Source organism: Mandrillus leucophaeus, unplaced genomic scaffold (genome assembly GCF_000951045.1).
Source record: "Mandrillus leucophaeus isolate KB7577 unplaced genomic scaffold, Mleu.le_1.0 Scaffold1242, whole genome shotgun sequence".
Classification (NCBI taxonomy): domain Eukaryota; kingdom Metazoa; phylum Chordata; class Mammalia; order Primates; family Cercopithecidae; genus Mandrillus; species Mandrillus leucophaeus.
In genome coordinates this window covers 550,188-571,732 of record NW_012100788.1, presented here as the reverse complement: position 1 = coordinate 571,732, position 21,545 = coordinate 550,188, and the positions used below count along the sequence as shown (strand labels likewise).

Below are 21,545 nucleotides of genomic sequence, written 5' to 3'. Positions count from 1 at the left end.
GCAATCCAATGAGAAGTAAGAAGAAATAATAATAAGAAACCCCAAAGGAAGAGGATGGCAGAATGTGGGGCTAAAAGTGAAAGAACACTGCGGGAGGTGGGGAGTGGGTTTCCCAAAAAAGATAACGAGGAATAATGGTTAGAAAAGTAGCGGCCCTTTGATGGAATAGGAGATAAATTACGGAAACCCTTGTGGGAGGGTAAAAGAGGTGACTCTAGTGGGAAAAGACACGGAAGAAGGCACTATCATCATGTGACAATAGCAGGGTCACCAGTATAAGCTGTCAGAAAATAATGTGGGGCTCCTAATGGGAAGGAGTTGAATGCTCCTCAAAGCAAGAAGGTAGGAGACTGCAGGGAACTCCAGTATAATATAATCAGGGCCTCTAGTGTGAGAGGAGAGGATGTATTATAGAATACCAATCCCATTACAGAAAATTATTAAATGGGGGGAGCCCACAGGGAAAGAGAACGGAGGGCTTACCACTGTGTGAAAAGGGAAGATCTTAATGGAGTAGAATAGGGTGCACTGTGGGGTCACAAGTGTACAAAGATATGAAGCACTTCAGCCAGTGTGAGAGGATCACGGGAAAACGATAGATTCCAGTGTGTGAAAAAGGAGAGCTAGTAAGAGAGGAAATATTCTGGGATTCTCAGTAGGAAATCCCTAGTAGGAAATCCTAGTAGGATTCTAGTAGGAGGGAAAATGGTGGGGCTCCTAGTTGGATGCATTGGTGGGATTCCTAGTGTGAGTAAACAGTTTGAAGACACGGGGTATGTTATTTCCTCAACTTGGTAGAGTAGGGGCTCCCAGAAGGAGAGTATAGGTGCAGGTGGTTGCCCTGTATGAGAAAAGGGGGCCCTCGTGGGAAGAGCCAGGACATTATTGTGGGTAGGGCAAAGAAATAAGAAACCCTAGGTGGGAGACGATGGAGACACGGTGCGACCCTGGTGGGAGCGCGCAGGAAATATTGTGGGAAGCCAGAGGCTGGGGACAAGGAGCTCTCCAGGGAGAGAAAGGAAAACCGCAGAGAGAGGGCTTGAGAACACAAGGGACACCAGAGTGAACGTAGGGCAAACGATTATACTGGAGCATGATTTCCCCACCTTAGGTGCCCAGCCCCACTTACCCAGGCAGAGTTCAAAGACGTAGGCATAGTAGGACCAGAGCACGACGAGGACAATAACGAGCACTGGCACCCAGGACAGTACCCGGCGGCAGCACCGCAGCCCCCCAGACAGAGCCATCTTCCAGCCTCGCCGCATCTTTGGCTCGAAGATCGACCAAGCAGGCCTGCTGGCGCCGGGTCGGAACCGCTAGGGTGGCGGTTGCGAGGCGGGAAGGCGCGCTGTGCGGCACTCCACTGCCTAGCCTGGCGGGAACCCTCTCGCCGAGCCGTCGCCACCTGTGGGGCTGCGCTGCTGCGTGCGCCCCGCCTGGCACAATAGGCTTGAGTCACGGCGTTGAGGAACTAGCGATGTTGGAGCGGAAGGGTGATCCGTCAGGCAGTCGGGGCTAGCACGCTCAGAGGGAGTGCAGTCCCTCCCCTTTCCGCCTCCTCCCCACCCCGTGTTTCAAGGCTGGATGCAGGGCTGGACCTCCGCAAAATCGTGAAGCAGAAGAAATTTGGGTCCGCCCATCTGCTCTTACTGCACTGCGTCCGCCCTCTTTGTTTCTGTCTCTGTCTCTCTCTCCCGCTTCGTTTTCTTTCTCTCCTCCTGCTGCCCCCCCACACAGTTACACACACACACACACACACACACACACACACACACACACGCAGTGTGAAAGATGCGAGCCATAGCATCTCATAACATGAAGGCCATCCAGCTCCATCCTCCCACTGCTGCTTGAACGATATGCTTAACACGTAGTGCCGCAGTCGCTGCTTGGGTAAGTCCTTTGACAGGGCCCTCCCTCCTTCCCTTTGCCCTACCCGCAGAATCAGCTTAGTATGTTTTTAGAACAAACACATTGGTATAAAAAAACAAATGAGGGAGACAGTGATTCTGAGAGGGGTCATGGGAGACAGTGATTCTGAGAGGGGTCGTGGAAAGCTACAAAGGTAGTGATATTTAAGCTGAGCTATATTAATAAATTCAGGTTTTCCAGGCAGATGAGAGGAGGAGGACCTTTTAGACAGAGAAAACAGCATTTAAAAGTCATAGAGCAATGAAAGTCCAAAAATGTTCCAGGAGCAGCTAGTGTGGCTTGAAGAGTGTGTGTGAAGAAGAGAGGCTACGAATGAGACTGGGAATATGAGGCCGTGGTGTGGAGGCTCTTATATGTCCTAGCATGGCTTGGGGACATAATCATGTAAAGCAGATTATGAAGAGCCATCAAAGTTTTGGGGAAAATGGAGTGACATCAGGAATATGTTTTTGTGAAATAACTGGCAGGATTTTGGAAAGGAAGATGGCCTGAAAGTAGGAAGCTCAACTAGAAGATAATTTAATTCAACAAATGTTTTTGGAGTGGTTGCTTCCTGTTAGATCAACTTTGGTACAAAAAGAATGACAAAATAGTGGCCTGACCCCAAGAAGCTCATGTTCTCTTTGGGGCCGTAGTTGTTCATTGACACAAGTACAATAATAGAAGTACAGCAGGCTCTTGGCATTTATGGATTTGACCCTCACTGTTTTTTTCCAAAGGTCTTTTACATGAAGACATTTGTGATTTTGGTGAGATGCATGTGTGATTCACATTCTGTGTGACTACTGTGTGGGAGCAAGTGTCTCTACAAGGTTGCTCTCTGTTCTTTATTTATGGTTATATATGCAGTAAATTACCTGAAGTGATAAAAGCTTCATTGTTTCTTTTCAGATTAAGCTGATTTTATGGTTGATGTTACTAAATTCATGATGCAATGGAATGCAGAGTTCATTTTAGTTACAATATTTAGTAGCCCAGTTAATTATTTGAGCCCTAAGGTTCTGACATGTATACTTAAATTTTCCAATATTCATTAATTTGGGGCTCGTGGAACATGTATCTTGGGATTGTCAAGGGTATACTGTTTAAACCAAGTAGCCTTGAGGAGGCAATCATTAAGTGTGAAAGGGAAAGTCCCAGTTGGGTTTTGAATAATGACTAGGAGTTCACCAAGAAGATAAGAGATGGGAGTAGGATTTAAAGGAGGAGGGGATTCCAGGCAAAAGGAAATATGTAGGGCAAACGTATGTGAAACAGCACAACGTACTTGGGGGACTGCACTTTTGCTGGAAGATATTACAGTAGTCTAACCAAGAGATGGTAAGAGCCTAGGCCTAAGCCAGGCTATGAGGGGAGGAAAGGAGGGGAAAGATGTAATAGTGTTGGGGGAAATCAACAGAATTTATCAACCAGTTGGCAGGTGAAGAGTGAGATAAGTTAAAGCTAACAACCAGATTTCTAACTTCAATGCCTGAATGAACAATGTTGCCAATCACCATGATAGGGTCTATTATGAGAAGAGCAGATTTTGTGGGGGAAGTTGATAACTTTCATGTTTTGACATGATTAGTTTTGCCTAAATCTTCCTCTTCTAAGCCTGATCACTAATCAAATAGTCTGGGGTGGGGGACTTATGACAGGGATAGCTCATACCCAAAGGAGCATGGAGGGTCAAGAATCAGAGAGACAAACCATGTTCAAGTATATATATCAAGGATTGGCAAATTATGCTTATGGGGCAAATATGGCCCACTGGCTTTTTAAAAGTCAAAATAAAGTTTTATTGGAACACATTCATGTCAATTTGTTTACCCAGAGTCTATGGCTGTTTTGTACAATGCTGAGTTGGAGTAGTTGTGACATAGATCATATAGCATGCAAAGCCTACATTTATTTAAATTTATTTTTAAAGACTTTATTTGTTAGACCAATGTTAGATTAACAGCAAAATTGAAAGGAAGGTTCAAAGATTTCCCATATAACCCTTACCACCACATGCATAGCCCCCATTATCAACATCCCCCGCCAGAGTGGTACATTTGTTACAATCTATGAATCAGCATCAACACATATTTTTCATCCAAAGTCCATAGATTCTATTAGCATTCACCCTTGGTGTTGTATAGTCTGTGGGTTTGGACAAATATATAATATCTTGTATCCACCATTACAATATCATATAGAATATTTTTGCTGCCCTAAAACTCCTCTGTGTTCTACCTGTTCATCTCTCCCTCTCCACAACTCTTGGAAACTGTTGATTTTTTTTTACTGTTTCCATAGTTTGCCTCTTCCAGAATGTCATATAGTTGGAATGATACAGTATGTAACCTTTGCAGATTGGCTTCTGTCACTTAGTAATATGCATTTAAGATTCCTCCATGTCTTTTCATGGCTTGATAACTCATTTCTTATTAGTGTTGAATAATATTCCCTTTTCTAGATGTACCACAGTTTATTTATACACTCACTGACTGAAAGACATCTTGGTTGCTTCCAAGTTTTGGTCGTTATGAATAAAGCTGCTATAAACATCCATGTGCAAGTTTTTGTGTGGACATGGGTTTTCACCTCATTTGGGTAAATACCAAGGACTGAAATTGTTGGATCATGTGGTAAGAGTATATTTTAGTTTTGTAAGAAACTGCCAAAGTGTCTTCAATAGTAGCTGTACCATTTTGTGTTTCCAGCAGAAATGACTGAGAGTTCCTGTTGCTCTATATCCTTGCTAGAATTTGGTGAGGTTAGTGTTCTGGATTTTGGCCATTGGAAAAGTCTGTAGTGGTATTTCATTGTTTTAATTTGCACATCCCTGATGACATATAGTGTGGAGCATCTTTTCATATGTTTATTTGCCATCTATATATCTTCTTTGGTGAGGTGTCTATTCAGGTCTTTAGCCCTTTTTTTGAGACGCTTGCTTTCTTATTATTTAATTTTAAAGAATTTTTGTGTATTTTAGATTACAGCTCTTTATCATGTGTCTTTTGCAAATATTTTCTTTCAGTGTGTGGCTTATTTATTCTCTTGATAGTGTCTTTAGCAGAGCAATTTTTTATTTTAATGAAGTCCAGCTTATTAATTCTTTCTTTCATGGATTGTGTCTTTGGTGTTCCATCAGCCATCACCAAACCCAAGTTTATCTGAATTTTCACATATGTTACATTCTGGGAGTTATAGAGTTTTGTGTTTTGTATTTAGGTCTGTGATCCATTTTGAGTTAATTTTTATGAAGAGTTTAAGGTCTGTGTCTAGATTTATTTTTTTGCGTGTGGATGTCCAGTTGTTCCAGAACCATTTGTAAAAATGATGATCCTTCCTAGCACTTTAGGAGGCCAAGGCCGTTGGATCACCTGAGGTCAGGAGTTTGAGACAAGCCTGGCCAACATGGTGAAACCCTCTCTCTACTAAAAATACAAAAATTAGCTGGGCATGATGGCATGCGCCTGTAATGCCAGCTACTCAGGAGGCTGAGGCAGGAGAATCACTTGAACCCAGGAGGTGGAGGTTGCAGTGAGCCGATATTGCATCACTGCATTCCAGCCTGGGCCATAGAGCAAGACTCTGTCTTTAAAAAAAAAAAAGGAATAAAACAAGATATTTTCTCCATTGTATTGCATTTACCCCTTTGTCAAAGATCAGGAGATTTTATTTATGTAGGTCTGTTTCTATTTCCGGGTTTTCTATTTTTTCCACTGATCTGTTTGTCTGTTATTTCATCAATATCACAGTGTCTTGATTATTGTTGCTTTATAGTAAGTCTTGAAATTGGGTAGTGTCAGTCCTCCAACATTGTTCTTTTTTAATATTGTGGTGTTCTGGATATTTTGCCTCTCCATAAAAACTATAGAATGAGTTTGTTGATATCCACAAAGTAATTTGCTGGGATTTTGATTGGGATTGCATTGAATCTATAGATTGGGAAGAACTGACATCGTGATAATATTGGGTCTTCCTATCCATAAATATGGAACACCTTTCCATTTATGTAGTTCTTCGTTGATTTCATCAGAATTTTGTAGTTTTCGTCATATAAATCTTGTACATATTTTGTTAGATTTCCACTTAAGTATTTCATGCTAATGTAAATGGAATTTCTACTTAAGTATTTCATGCCAATGTAAATGGGATTGTGTTAATAATTTCAAATTCCTCTTGTTCATTGCTGCTTTATAGAAAAGTGATTGACTTTTGTATATTAACCTTGTGTCCTTCAACTTTGCTATAATTGCTTATTAGTTCCAGCTTTTTCATTGATTCTTTCAGATTTTCTGCATAAACAATCATGTAATCGATGAACAAAAACAATGTTGTTTCATCCTTCCCAATTAGTATTCCTTTTGTTTCATTTTCTTGTCTCATTGCATTAGCTAGGACGTCCAGTATGATATTGAAAAGGATGCCAAGAGGGTCATCCTTGCTCACGGACATCCTTGCCCTGTTCCTGATTTTAATGGGAAAGATTCTATTTTCTTACCATTAAACATGATGTTAGTTACAGGGATTTTAAAATAGATATTCTTATTAAGTTAAGGAAGTTCCCCTCATTTCCTAGTTTTCTAAGATTTAAAAAAAATTATGAATAGATGTTGGATTTTGTCAGATGTTTTATTTGCATCTAATGATATGATCATGTGATTTTTCTTCTGTAACCTGTTGATGGTATGGATTACATTAATTGATATTCTAATGTTGTACCGGCCTTGCATACTTGGAATAAATCTCACTTGATTGAGGTGTATACTTATTTTTATACATTGGGTTTGATTTGCTAGTATTTTATTGAGAATTTTTGCATCTATGTTCATTAGAGATATTGATCTGTAGTTTTCTTCTCTTCTAGTGTCTTTGCCTGGTTTTTGATATTAGGGTGATGCTGGCCTGATAGAATTTGGTAGGAAGTATTTCCTCCGCTTCTATAATTTGAAAGAAATTATACAGGATTGATAAAATTCCTTCCTTAAATGTTTTGTGGAATTCACCAGCGAACCCATCAGGGCCTGGTGATGTCTGTTTTGGAAGGTTATTAGTTATTGATTCAATATCATTAATAGATATAGGCCTATTCAGATTGTTTATTTCTTTTTCTTAATTTTTAATTTTATTTTTTGGTTCTTTTTAAAATTTTCAATAGCAATAGGGGTACAAGTGATTTTGGGTTACATGGACGAATTATATAGTGAGGAAGTCTGAGATTTTAGTGCACCTGTCACCCAAATACTGTGCATTGTACCCAATATGTAATTTTTTGTCCTTAATCCTCCTCCAACTCTCCCCTCTTCTGGGTTTCCAGTGTCCATTAAACCATTCTGTATGTCCTTGCATACCCATAGCTTAGTTCCCACTTATAAGTGAGAACATACAGTGTTTGGTTTTTCATTCCTGAATTACTTCACTTAGAATAATGACCTCCAGTTTCATCCAAGTTGCTGAAGATTACATTATTTCATTCTTTTTTATGGTTGAGTAGTATTCCTTGGTGTGTGTGTGTGTGTGTGTGTGTGTGTGTGTGTGTGTGTGTGTGTGTGTGTGTGTGTGTGTATATATATATATATATATAAATATATATAACATTTTAATTATTCACTCATCAGTTGATGGGCACTTAGGTTGGTTTCATGTCTTCACAATTATGAATTCTGCTGCAATAAACATACATGTGCAGATTTCTTTTTGATATAACAGCTTCTTTTCCTTTGGGTAGATATCTAGTAGTGGAATTGCTGGATGAAATGGTAGATCTACTTTTAGTTATTTGAAAAATCTACATACTCCTTTCCATGAAAAGTTTTACTAATTTACATTCTTACCAGCAGTATGTAACTGTTTCTTCTTCACCACACAAGCATGGGATATATTTCCATTTGTTTGTGTCATCTATTATTTTTTTCGCCTCCTTGGTTAATACTCCTAGGTGTTTCATTTTATTTTTTTCCAGCTGTTGCAAAATGAAGTGAGTTATTGATTTGATTCTGTGCTTAGTCGTCGTTGGTGTATAGCAGTGCTACTGACTTATATATATTGACTTTATAACCTGAGACTTTACTGAATTCATTTATCAAACCTAGGAAATTTTTTGGAGGAGTCTTTGGGGTTTTCTTGGTATACAATCATTTTCTTGGTACACAATCATATCAGCAAACAGAGATAGTTTGACTTCCTGTTTTCCAATTTGGGTGCCCTTTATTTCTTTCTCTTATCTGATTGTTCTGGCTAGTATTTCCAGTACTATGTTGAATAAAAGTGTTGAATGTGGGCATCCTTGTCGCATTCCTGTTGTCAGGGAATTATTTCAATTTTTCCTCATTCAGTATAGTGCTGGCTGTAGGATTTTTATATATGGCTTTTATTATCTTGAGGTACATCCCTTCTATGCCTAGTTTGTTGAGGGTTTTTATCATAAAGGGATGATAGAATGTATCAAATGCTTTTTCTGAATCTATTGACTTGCATGTGTTGAACCATCCCTGCATCCCTGGGACAAAACTCACTTGATCATGGTTAATTAACTTTTTAATGTGGAATTTGGTTAGCTAGTATTTTGTTGAGTATTTTTGCATCTGTGTTTGTCAGGGATATGGGTCTGTTGTTTTCTTCTTCTTATCATGTCCCTTCTTGGCTTTGGTATTGGGGATATACAGGCTTCATAGAATGAATTAGGGAATATTTGCTCTTTCTCAGTCTTTTGAAACAGTTTCAGTAACACCCAGTTCTTCAAATGTTGGGTAGAATTTGCATGTGAATCCATCTGGCTTTGGGCTTATTTTTGGCAAATTTTGTATTACTGATTCAATATCACCACTGCTTGCTATTGGTGTGTTCAGGATTTCTATTTCTGATTCAAGCTAGGAGGGTTGTATGTTTCCAGGAATCTATTGATTTTCTCTAGATATTCTAGTTTGAGTACATAGAGGTGTTCATAGTAATCTCAAATGGATTTTTATACTTCTGTGCTATTGGTTGTAAGTCTTCACTTTCATTTTCAATTAAGCTTATTTGAATCTGTTCTCTTTGTTTCTGGGTTAATGTACCTAATAGTCTATTGATGTTGTCTTTTGAAAAAACAGTTTTCTGTTTCATTGATCTTTGGTATTGTGTTTTTTATTTTTTAGTTTTAATTCATTTAGTTCTGCTCTGATCTTTGTCATTTTTTTTTTCTTCTGCTAGCTTTGGGTTTGGTTTGTTCTTCTTTCTCTAGTTCCTTGAGATGTGTTGTTAGTTTGTCTATTTGTGAGATTTCAGACATTTCGATGTAGGCATTTAGTGCTGTAAACTTTTTTCTTAGCATGGCTCCTGCTTTATTTCAGAAGTTGTGATAAGTTGCATCACTGTTATCAGTAATTTCAAAGAATTTTAAAATTTACATCTTGATTTTATTACCCCCAAAATTATTCAGGAGCAGATTGTTCAATTTTCATGTATTTGTATAGTTTTCAGGGTTCCCTTGGTAATTGATTTCTAGTTTTATTCCACTGTGGTTTGAGAAGATACTCTAAATGATTTTGATTTTTAAAAATTTGTTGAGACTTATTTTGTGTCCTGTTGTATGCTCAGTCTTGGAGAATGTTCTGTGAGCTGATGAGAAGAAGGTATATTCTGCAGTTATTGATAGAATGTTCTGTAGATATCTGTGTAGTTCGTTTGTTCTAGAGTACAGTTTAAATTTAGTGTTTCTTTGTTGAATTGCTGCCATGATGATCTGTCTAGTGCTGTCAATGGAGTCTTAAAGTCACTCACTGTTATTGTGTTGCTGTCTACTGATTTCCCCAAGTCTAGTAGTAATAGTTTTATGAATCTGGGAGCTCCAGAGGTAGGTGCATACATATTTAGGATTGTAATATTTTCTTGTTGGATTGATTCTTTTATTATTATTATTACTGTTGCTGCTTTAAAATGTGCTTTATCTGATATAATAATAGGAATTACTGCTCACTTTTGGTTGTCTTTTGCATGAAATATCATTTTCCACCCCTTTACCTTGAGTCTATAAAAATCCTTACATGTTAGGTGTGTGTCTTGAAGACAGCATCAGTTTATGATTTCTTTTTTTTTTTTTTTCTTTTAAGATGGAGTCTCACTCTGTCGCCAGGCTGGAGTGCAGTGGTGCGATGTCGGATCACTGCAACCTTCACCTCCCGGGTTCAAGCGACTCTCCAACCTCAGCCTCCCATGCCCAGCTAACTTTTGTATTTTTAGTAGAGATCAATTTGTGATTTTTAAAATCCATTCTACCAATCTGTATCTTTTATGAGGAGCATTTAGATCATGTATATTCAACATTAATATTGAGATGTGAGGTACTATTCGAGTCATCATGTTGATTGTTACTTAGTTACATTGTTTTCTTCATTGTGTTATTCTTTCATAAGCCCTGTGAATTTTATGCATTCAGGAGGTTCTCTTCTGGTGCATATTGACCTTTTCTCTTACTCGTTAGAACTTTTAGCATTTCTTCTTTTTTTTTTTTTTTTTGGAGCAGGGGGACCAAGTCTCACTCTGTCACCCAGACTGGAGTGCAGTGGTGTGATCTCGACTCACTGCAACCTCCACCTCCTGGGTTCAAGCGATTCTCCTGCCTCAGCCTCCTGAGTAGCTGGGATTACAGGTGCCCACCACCATGCCCAGCTAATTTTTGTATTTTTAATAGAGATGGGGTTTTGTCATATTGGCCGGGCTGGTCTTGAACTTCTGACCTCAGGTGACCCACCTGCGTTGGCCTCCCAAAGTGCTGGGATTATAGGTGTGACCCACCACACCTGGCCAGTATTTCTTTTTCTTTCTTTTTTCTTTTTTCTTTATTTGGCTCTTTATTTCCATTTTAGTGATCATTCAGCATATGATAGAGCCATTATATTATTTATACAATAATGGCAATAACAATAATAATTCGTTGTTTGCCAACATCTATCTTCAAGTCAAAATAGTAAGTTAGTGAGATACTCAATTTCTCTATAAATAGACCAGCCTAGTTTTGATAATGCATATAATGAAACATTTAATTATATATTGTACTTTTTAAAGATTATTTAGAGTATTTTTTATTTCAATAGTTTTTGGGGAACAGGTGGTGTTTGTTTACATGCATATATTCTTTAGTGGTGATTTCTGAGATTTTGGTGTACCCATCACCAAGCAGTGTACACTGCACCCATTGTGTAGTCTTTTATTCTTCACCCACCTCCCAGCCTTCCCCTTGAGTACTCAGAGTCCAATATATTATTCTTATCTTTTTGCATCCTCATAGCTTAGCTCCCACTTATAAGTGAGAATTTAAAATGTTTGGGTTTCCATTCTTGAGTTACTTCATGCAGAATAATGGTCTCTAACTCTATCCAGGTTGCTGTGAATGCAATTATTTCATTTTCTTAGGGCTGAGAAGTATTCTACGGTGTATATATGTGTATATATATACATATTATCACATTTTCTTTATCCACTTGTGGGTTGATGGGCATTTAGGCTGGATTCATAATTTTGCAACTGTGAGTTGTGCTACTATAAATATGTGTGTGCAAGTGTTTTTTTCATATGACTCCTTGTTCTCTGGGTAGATACTCCAGTAGTGGGATTGCTGGATCAAATGGTAGATCTACTTTCTGTTCTTTAAGAAATCTCCATATTGTTTTCCATAGTGGTTGTAGTAGTTTACATTCCCACCAGCAGCGTAAAAGTTTTCCCTTTTCACCATATTCATGCCAGCATCTTTTTTTCTTTTATTTTTAAATTATGGCCATTCTTGCAAGAGTGAGGTGGTATCTCATTGTGTTTTTGATTTGCATGTCTCTGATAATTAGTGATTTTGAACATTTTTTTTCTTATGTTTGTTGGCCATTTGTATATCTTCTTTTGAGAATTATCTATTCATGTCCTTAGCCCACTTTTTGATGGGATTATTTGTTTTTTCTTGCTTATTTGTTTGAGTTCCTTGTAGATTCTGGATATTAATTCCTTGTCAGATACATAGTTTACAAGTATTTTTTCCCACTTTGTGGGTTTTCTGTTTACTCTACTGATTATTTCTTCTGTGAAGAAGCTTTTTAGTTTAAGTCCAACCTATTTATTTTTGTTTTTGTTGCACTTGCTTTTGTGTTCTTGGTTATGAACTCTGCATAGGCCAATGTCTAGAAGAATTTTTCCGAAGTTATCTTCTAGAAGTCATCAAAATGTGTACATTTAAAATAAACCATACAATTTTACTAGTAAGAAAGCCTGTAGTTAAGTTTAATTGAAACTGAATTTCACAAGTTAATAATTTAAATCCTTAGACAAAGTTACAGAAAGTGCATCTTCTTGTTTTCCATCTTCATACAATGTTAAATTTTTTTGGTGTTTATACCATTTAAAAAATAAAAACATCTTAATACTTAAGCAATATGTACATTTAAATTTTTGGTGGTGGTTTGTATTTTAAAAGAAATAGTTTTCTTAGGATTTGCCTCAGTTTCTGGTAGAAATGCTTACAGGAACTAGCTAATTAAAACTAAGAAAAGCACATTCAAAATACTGATTTACTTTGATAGCAAATGGTTGTTCTTTGAATACTAATGAAGATAGACAAGACCCATTAAGGTGAAGTGGGCTATTTCAAATATTCAACAGTTTATATAAATATTTATTATATATAAATATATATATATATATACACACACACACACACTGGAGTGCAGTGGCCCAATCTCAGCTTACTGCAACCTTTGCCTCCTGGGTTCAAGTGATTCTCCAGCTCAGCCTCCTGAGTAGCTGGACCACAGGTGTGCACCACTATGCGCAGATAATTTTTATATTTTTAGTAGACTAGGTTTCCACGTTGGCCAGGCTGGTCTCGAACTCCTGACCTCAAGTGATCTGCCCACCTTGGCCTCCCAAAGTGTTGGGATTACAGGTGTGACCCACCACGCCCAACCCTAGTTTACAAAAATATTTAAAAAGGTTTTTAAGAGCTAAGCATCTGTATCCACTGACAGCAATGCAATACCTAGTTTATGATGACTTAAAACAAATACCCATAAGGAAAAAAAGCTTTATTTTATCTAAATTTACTTTCAGTCAATAGTTAAGTAGCATTATTCCTCCCAGTACTATACTCCCTGTCTCTATAAGGCTGTTCTTGGGAGCCAGACAGTTTAGGTAATAAGGTAGTCAAGAGGGTAACTGCTTGTAGTTATAAATCGACAGTAACTTTCTGCTTTTCTCTTAATGTGCTAATAGTTGTGTCTAAAAAATGCAGTTCTTAAAAAGGTATCATTTCTGATTTTGTTGTCATCTGTAACTTGTGGAAACTAATCACATGAAACTACAATATTAGCAAATTTATTAAAATCCGTATAGAAAACATAAATTATCACTAATTTCAAACTCTGATTTATTAGTGTGTCACTGAATCTTTTAAAAAATGAAAAAGAAAAAGAAAAGCAGCTCCAAAGATAGTCTTATACCATTCTTTAAAAAGGAAACTGTTTCATTTAACTTTATACCCACCCCACACTGCAGTTTCAAAACAGAATATTTAATAGTCATGGTCATGAGCATTACACCAAGATGAGGTTTTCTATTTTGCTCCCATAGCTTCTGGTTAACAGAAAACACATGCTTCTTTTATTGAAGGAGTTTGGTCCAGCTGATGTTAATGTATTTCTTCCAATATATTTTATCCTCATCTTTGCTTCTGGAGGCATTGCCTCAGGTTGACTACCTTCATTTTCATTAAAACCTGCTGCTACCAAAAGAATTTTTGAAGCAAGAGTTGGAACAGGTTCTTTAGGCTTACTTAGTCCAAGTTTGATGGATATGGCTGATGCTTTCTTTGTCATCTGACTATCTGTGGCAGATCTAAACTTGATCTTTGTAGGCTTTGTTGGGAGGACTGCAGCTTCTTTTTCAGCTGACGGATTCTCAGTGCTGTGACCAGAACTTTTCCCTCCATTACTGGAATAAACAGCCTTAGTTTTCACAGGTTTTTTCACTTCTTCTTCAGGTCTTCCAATGGCTCCAGCTCACTGCAACTTTTCAGCCTTCTCCTCTCCCACCTTCCTATCTGCCATTTTCCCTGCTATGGCCTACCCTGCAGCCAAGCCAGGCTCTTTCAGAGTTTTTGATGTAGGCGTTTATTGCTATGAAGTTTCCCCTTAGCACCACTTTTGCTGTATCTCAGATATTTTGATAGGTTGTGTCACTATTATTCCATTCAAAGGATTTTTAAATTTCTATCTTGATTTTATTGTTGACCCAAAGATTATTCAGGAGTAGATTATTTAATTTCCACATATTTGTATAGTTTTGAGTATTCCTTTTTGTATTGGCTTCCAATTTTTTTCCACTGTGGTCAGCAAGAGTACTGGTATAATTTTGATACTCTTAAATTTATTGAAACTTTTTTGTTGCCTATCCTATGGTCTATCTTGGAAAATGTTCCATGTTCTGATAAAAAGATTATATATTCTGCAGTTGTTGGGTAGAATGTTCTGTAAATATCTGTTAAGTTGATTTGTTCTAAGGGTATAGTTTAAGTCAATTGTTTCTTATTTGACTTTCTGTCTTGATGACCTGTCTAGTGCTGTCAGTGGAGTATGTTTCCCACTATTACTGTGTTGCCATCTGTCTCATTTCTTAGGCCTAGTAGTAATTGTTTTATTGTTTTTTAAAATTATTTTATAAATTTGGGAGCTCCAGTGTTAGGTGCATATATATTGTGATATTTTCCTGTTGGCTAATTCTTTCGTCATTATATAATGTCTCTCTTTGTCTTTTTAAACTGTTGAGGCTTGGTCTGATATAAGAATAGCTACTCCTGCTTGCTTTTGGTTTTCATTTGCATTGAATATCTCTTTCCACCCCTTTACCTTATGTTTATGTGAGGCCATATGTGTTAGGTGAGATTCTTGAAGATAGCAGATACTTAGTTGGTGAAATTTTATGCATTATGCCATTCTTTATCTTCTAAGCGAAGCATTCAGGCAACTTACATTTAACATTAGTATTGAGATGTGAGGTACCATTCTATTTATCGTGCTACTTGTTGCCTGAATATCTTTTTTTCCTTGTGTAATGGTTTATAGGCCCTGTGAGATTTATGCTTTAAGGAGGTTCTGTTTTGGTGTATTTCAAGGTTTTGTTTCAAGATTTAGAACTCTGTTTAGCATTTCTTGTAGTGCTGGCTTGGTAGTGGCAAATTCTCTAAACATTTGTTTGTCTGAGAAAGACTTTTTCTCTTCTGTATTAGTATGTTTACACACTGCTATAAAGGACTACCGGAGACGGGGTAATTTATAAAGAAAAGTGGTTTAATTGACTCACAATTTCACATGGCTATGGGATCCTTGTGAAACTTACAACTACAGCAGAAGATGAAGCAGAAGCAAGGCATGTCTTACATGGTGGCAGGAGAGAGAAGGAAATGGGGAAAGTGCCACACTTTAAAACCATCAGACGGTGTGAAAACTCACTATCAAAAGAACAGCATGGGGGAAATTCATTCCCATGATCTTGCACCCCCTGAAGCGATGGCCCTAGCTGTATTTTGGCCTCTTTTAGTCACAGTTGGAGCTGGAGCTGCTAGGATGCAGGGTACCATGTCCCAAGGCTGCCCATAGAAGCTGGACACTAGGCCTGGCCCACTAACCCATTTCTTCCTCCTAGATCTCCAGGTCTGTGGCCTGTGATGGGAGGGTCTGCCTTGAATGACTGACCCTGGAGACATTTTCTCCATTGTCTTGGCTATTAACATTCAGCTTCTCTTGACTTATGCAAATTTCTGCAGCTGGCTGGAATTTCTTTCTAGAAAATGGGTTTTTCTTTTCTACCACAAGGTCAGGCTGGAAAATTTTTAAACTTTTACATTCTACTTTCCTTTTAAACGTAAGTTCCTATTTCAGACCATCTCTTTGTAAATGCATATGACTGTACACTGTTAGGAGCAGCAGGGCAATATTTTGAATGCTTTGTTGCTTAGAAATTTTTTACTCCAGATACTCTAAATAACCTCTTTCAAGTTCAAAGTTCCACAGATATTTGGGGAAGGGGCACAATGCCACCAGTCTTTTTTCATAACAAGAGCGACCTTTGCTTAAATTTCCAGTGAGTTTTTATCTTTATCTGAGACCACCTCAGCCTGGATTTCATTGTTTATATCACTATCAGTATTTTGGTCACAACCATTCAACACGTCTCTAGGAAGTTCCAAACTTTCCCACATCTTCCTGTATTCATCTGAGCTTTTCAAACTGTTTCAACCTCTGCCTGTTACCCAGTTACCAAGTCACCTCCGCATTTTCATGTATCTTTATAGCAGTGCTCTACTCTTCTGGTACAGAATTCCTGTATCAGTCAATTTTCACACTGCTATAATGAACTACCTGAGACTGGGTAATTTATAAAGAAAATACTTTTAATTGATTCACAGTTCTGCATGCCTGGGGAGGCCTCAGAAATCTTAACAATCATGGCATAAGGTAAAGGGTAAGCAACGTGTATATTACATGACAGAATGAGAGAGAGCACGAGGCGGGGATGTGCCACACTTTTAAACCATCAGATCTTGTGAGAACTCACCCACTATCACAAGAACAGCATGGGGGAAATCTACCTTCATGATTTAATAACCTCCCACCTGGTCCCTCCCCTGACATATGGGGATTAAAATTCAACATGAGATTTGAGTGGAGACACAGAGCCCAACCATACCACCTTCACTTATGAAACTTAGTTTTGCTGGATACAAAATTCTTGGCTGATAATTACTTTGTTTAAGAAAGCTAGAGATAGGACCCAATCCTTTCTGGCTTCTAGGGTTTCTGCTGACAAATCTGTAGTTAATCTGACAGATTTTCTTTTATAGGTTACCTGATGCGTTTGTCTCACCGCTCTTAATATGCTTTCCTTCATCTTGACTTTAGATAACCTGATGACTATGTTCCTAGGTGATAATATTTTTGCAATGAATTTTCCAGGTGTTCTTTGGGCTTCTTATATTTGGATGTCTAGATCTCTAGCACGACGAGGGAAGTTTTCCTTGATTATTCCCTGAAATAAGTTTTCCAAACTTTTAGATTTCTTTTCTTTCTCAGGAAGAACAGTGGTTCTTATGTTTGATCATTTAACATAATTCCAAATTTCTTGGAGGTTTTATTCATTTTTAATTTTTTTCTTTGTCTTTGATAGGTTGGGTTAATTCAGACACCTTTTATTTGAGCTGTGAAGTTCTTTCTTCTATTTGTTTAATTCTATTTTTTAACATTTTCAGTGTATTTTGCATTTCTCTAAGTGTGTCTTTCATTTCCAGAAGTTGTGATTATCTTGTCTTTATGATAGCCATTTCTCTGGAGGCTTTTTTATCCATATCCTGTATTTTTAAAAAATTTCTTTAAGTTGTTTTTCACTTTTCTCTGGTGCCTTCTTGAGTAGCTTAATAATCATCCTTCTGAATTCTTTGGCAATTCAGATTTTATTTTCCCTTGGTTGGGATCCATTGCTGGACAGCTAGTGTGATCTCTTGGTGTTGTTATAGAAACTGGTTTTGTCATATTACCAGAATTACTTTTCTGGTCTCTTCTCATTTGGGTAGACTGTTTGGTTGAAAAATCTGGAACTCAAGGGATGCTGTTCAGATTTTTTTGTCCCATGGGGTGATCTTTGATGTGGTACTCTCCCCCTTCACCTGGGAAAGGACTTCCTGAGAGCCAGACTGCAGTAATTGTGATTGCCCTCCTGGGTCTAAACACCCAGCGGGGCTGCCTGACTTTTGGCTGATGCTGAGGAATGTCTACAAAAGAAACTTTTCACAAGCAGAAAGTTCTGGAACTCAAAGCCTGCTGTCTGGATTCTTTTGTCCCACAGGGTACTTTCTTGATGTGGTACACTCTCCCCTCCCCTAGGAGTAAGAGTCCCTGAGGGACAACCTACTGTGAATCATGCTGCTCTTCTGGGCCCAGCCACCTCGTGGAACTGCCACACTCCAGGATGGTGCTGGGGCATGTCTGTAAGGGATCCAGTGATGTGACATTTCCTCAAGTCTCCTAGCAGCAGGTATCAGCACCAACTCTCACTCTCCTGCCACCGCCATCAGTTAGATTTCCTTGGTTATAAATAGCCTTAGCGTGTTGGCTTTCTCAAGTGTCAGTTGTAGTAGTAATGAACTAGTCATGTGGACAGACTCAAGACATCCTGGTTAACCAGGGTGCTGCAGGCAATGGTGATAGCTGAGGTCTTGCACAAGTTTTCTTGTTCCTGGGCACCGTGTTACTTTGCTTAAGTATTCTGTATTGGACCATACTGATTGGCCTCTGGCCAGGAGGTGGTGCTTGTAAGAGAGCACCAGCTGCAGTGGTGGCGGTGGGAATTGTGCCTGCCTTATATTACCCACGGAAGGTAATCTGGTGTCTCAGGCAATGAGCAGGGTCATAGAGCTCCCAAAAGTTTCTGTGTTTTGTGTTAAGCTACCAGGGCAGATGGAAGGGCAAAGCCACATGGGGGTGAGTCAGGCAAGTCTGCACTCTGACTCCCCATGTGCAGGTGGAAGCAGCAGCCCCAGTGGGGATCAGATGACAATTATCTGGTCACTGATGTAATGTTCCATGGAGGAGTACAGCTGCCTCCACTGCATGGAAGAATCTGCATTTAGGGAAGGGAGTAGCAGGCAGCAGTAAGCCCCACCCAGCTCCGACACAATTGGCAAGGCATGTCTCACACACCACACTGTTCCACTAGAAGCGGCAAGATAGATTCTAGGCAGTCTACACTCAGAACTCAAAACTGCTCCCAGGCCATAAGTCTTCTCCCTCAAGACAGAAACCATGGCTTTGAGGCCAGGGCCCACCCACTCCACACTTGCACATGTGGCTATAGCACTCTTCCTCCTTACCCCTCGGTTCTGGTGAAGCGGGATTGTCCCCACTTGAGATTATATTATGAATCTCAATTGGGAGCTTCTATCAGCCTGGGACTGCCACCTGAGTTATCCAGCTGACTTCTACAAGGTCCCCTATGAGGTAGGATCAGGAATGGCTTCCCTCCATTCTTGCTGGAGTCTGGCAGTACATGCAAAGTACATGCTGATGCTGCTCCTCTTCATGTACTCTCACCGCTCACAGCTCCAGCACTGGATAGGGTTAAGGCCTTCCACTGTGGGCTACTTGCCAGGTTCCCTAGTGGAGAGTATATCCTGGAGGCAGCCTCTCCCCTTATTGCACTCTGAGGACTTAACAGCTTTTTGCCTGGCTCACGGTGTAGGCTGCAGCCTGCTGCTTCTTTCAAAGGATCTGTGGTTTCTTTCTGTTTTCCTGTTAAGTTCCTGTGTTGCTTCTTGGAAAAAAAAGTTCACAGCTTGTTGCTACATAACCATGTTGGTTGGCCTCCAGCCAGGATGTGGTGCTTGTAAGAGAGCACCAGCTGCAGTGGTAGCGGTGGGAATTGTGCCTGCCTTATATTACTCAGGGAAGGTAATCTGGTGTCTCAGGCAATGAGCAGGGCCATAGAGCTCCCAAAAGTTCTGTGTTTTGTGTTAAACTACCAGGGCAAGTGGAAGGGCAAAGCCAAGTGGGGGCTGACAGGGTTTTGTGAGGGTTATCTATGTAGTTCATTCTTTTTCATGGCTGAATAATATTTAATTGTATGGATATACTACATTTTGTTGTAGTTGGTAGACATGTGGGTTGTTTCTACTTTTTGGCTATGTACATTGTGTGTACGTCTTTTGTGTGAACATGTTTTTCTTTTCTTTTTTTTCTTTTGAGGTGGAGTCTTGCTCTGTCACCTAGGGTGGAGTGCAGTGGCACAATCTCAGCTCACTGCAACCTCCACCTCCCTGGTTCAAGCAGTTCTCCTGCCTCAGCCTCCTGAGTAGCTGGGATTATAGGCACACACCATCACGCTGGGCTAATGTTTTTGTATTTTTAGTAGAAATGGGGTTTCACCATGTTGGCCAGACTGTTACTGAACTCCTGACCTCCGGCAATCTACATACCTCAGCCTCCCAAAGTGCTGGGATTACAGATGTAAGCCACTGCGCCTGGCCAGTATCCCTTTTCTACAGCCGTATTAAAACAGGTACAAACATTTATTTTCCGATTTAGTTTTCCTTTCTGTGCATATCAAAGTTGTACTCTTCAGACCAACAAGCTAACTTGAGGCAAATTACATAGCTTTCCATATACCCTTTTTTCCTCAGGTGCTAATCAAAGGCTCTGAAAATGGATACTGCTGTAGTAATGTCTGCTTTATTCTTAAAGTGCTTCTATTACTAGATGTAAAGATTTGATGTTAACAAAAGGGTTTTAATATGTAAATATGAATGAATGCCTTTAGTTTACCCGTTTGTCTATTATTATTAGTCTGTTTTCATTTATGCTTCATAGAGGTGGATCCTTTCATGATCTTGAATATATTTCACTAGATATTGTTGCATTTTAAGAATGAAAATACAGCTGTTTTCTGTCTTAGATTAATCCTGCTGCTGCTATGAGAAACTGAAAATCAAGAATGTGATGCACTTTTTACATTACTATATACCATACATATACCATAGCTTGCTTTGATGCCTTTCCTGTAGCACAGCCACTAACAAGAGTGAGTGAATTATAAAATTCTCTTTGGGAAGGAATCAGTGCAACTAACTAATTATTAGCTGGTATTGGCCTATGAAGGACAATAACTTAGAAACACGAGAATTCTGTTAATAGTATACTTTTTGGCCTTAAATGTCTTCTACTACTGAAAATAGTTTAAATCTTAGCTTTGTTTCTATTACTCCCTCTCTCTGCCTCAGCAAGGGGAGTTGGGAAGAATGGCGTAAAGGACATAGTGTCATTGATTTGTTGCTGAACTTTTAGAAAACATTAATCTATGTATGCTGGGGACTTATATTTTGTTTGTATATAGAGGAGAAATAATGCTGCCCTGAACCAATCACATTTAGTATAAATCACGTCAATCAAAACCTGGCAGAGACACAACAAAAACGAAAATTTCAGGCCAATATCCTTGGTGAACATCAATGTGAAACTCTTCAATAAAATACTGGCAAACCAAATCCAGCAGCACATCAAAAAGCTTATCCACCACAATCAAGTCAGCTTCATGTCTGGGATGCAAGGCTGGTTCAACATATGCAAATCCATAAATGTAATCCATCACATAAACAGAACCAATGACAAAAACCACAAGATTATCTCAGTAGATGCAGAAAAGGCCTTCCATAACATTCAATACCCCTTCATGCTAAAAACTCTCAATAAATTTGATATTGATGGAATGTATCTCAAAATAAAAAGAGCTATTTATGACAAACACACAGCCAATATCATAATGAATGGGCAAAAGCTGGAAGCATTCCCTTTGAAAACCAGCACAAGACGAGAATGCCCTCTCTCACCACTCCTATTCAACGTAGTATTAGAAGTTCTGGCCAGGGCAATTAGACAAGACAAAGAAATGAAGGGTATTCAAATAGGAAGAGAGGAAGTCAGATAGTCTCTGTTTGAAGATGACATGACTGTATATTTATAAAACCCCATCGTCTCACCGCAAATCTCCTTAAACTGATAAGCAACTTCAGCAAAGTCTCAGGATACAAAATCAATGTGCAAAAATCACAAGCATTCCTATACACCAATAACAGACAA

The 21,545-nt window shown here is 38.8% G+C and overlaps 1 pseudogene; it reads right to left on the bottom strand.

The window, feature by feature from the left end:
- Positions 1–1,129: 1,129 nt before the first annotated feature.
- Positions 1,130–13,973, bottom strand: LOC105533335 (annotated as a pseudogene).
- Positions 13,974–21,545: the final 7,572 nt, after the last annotated feature.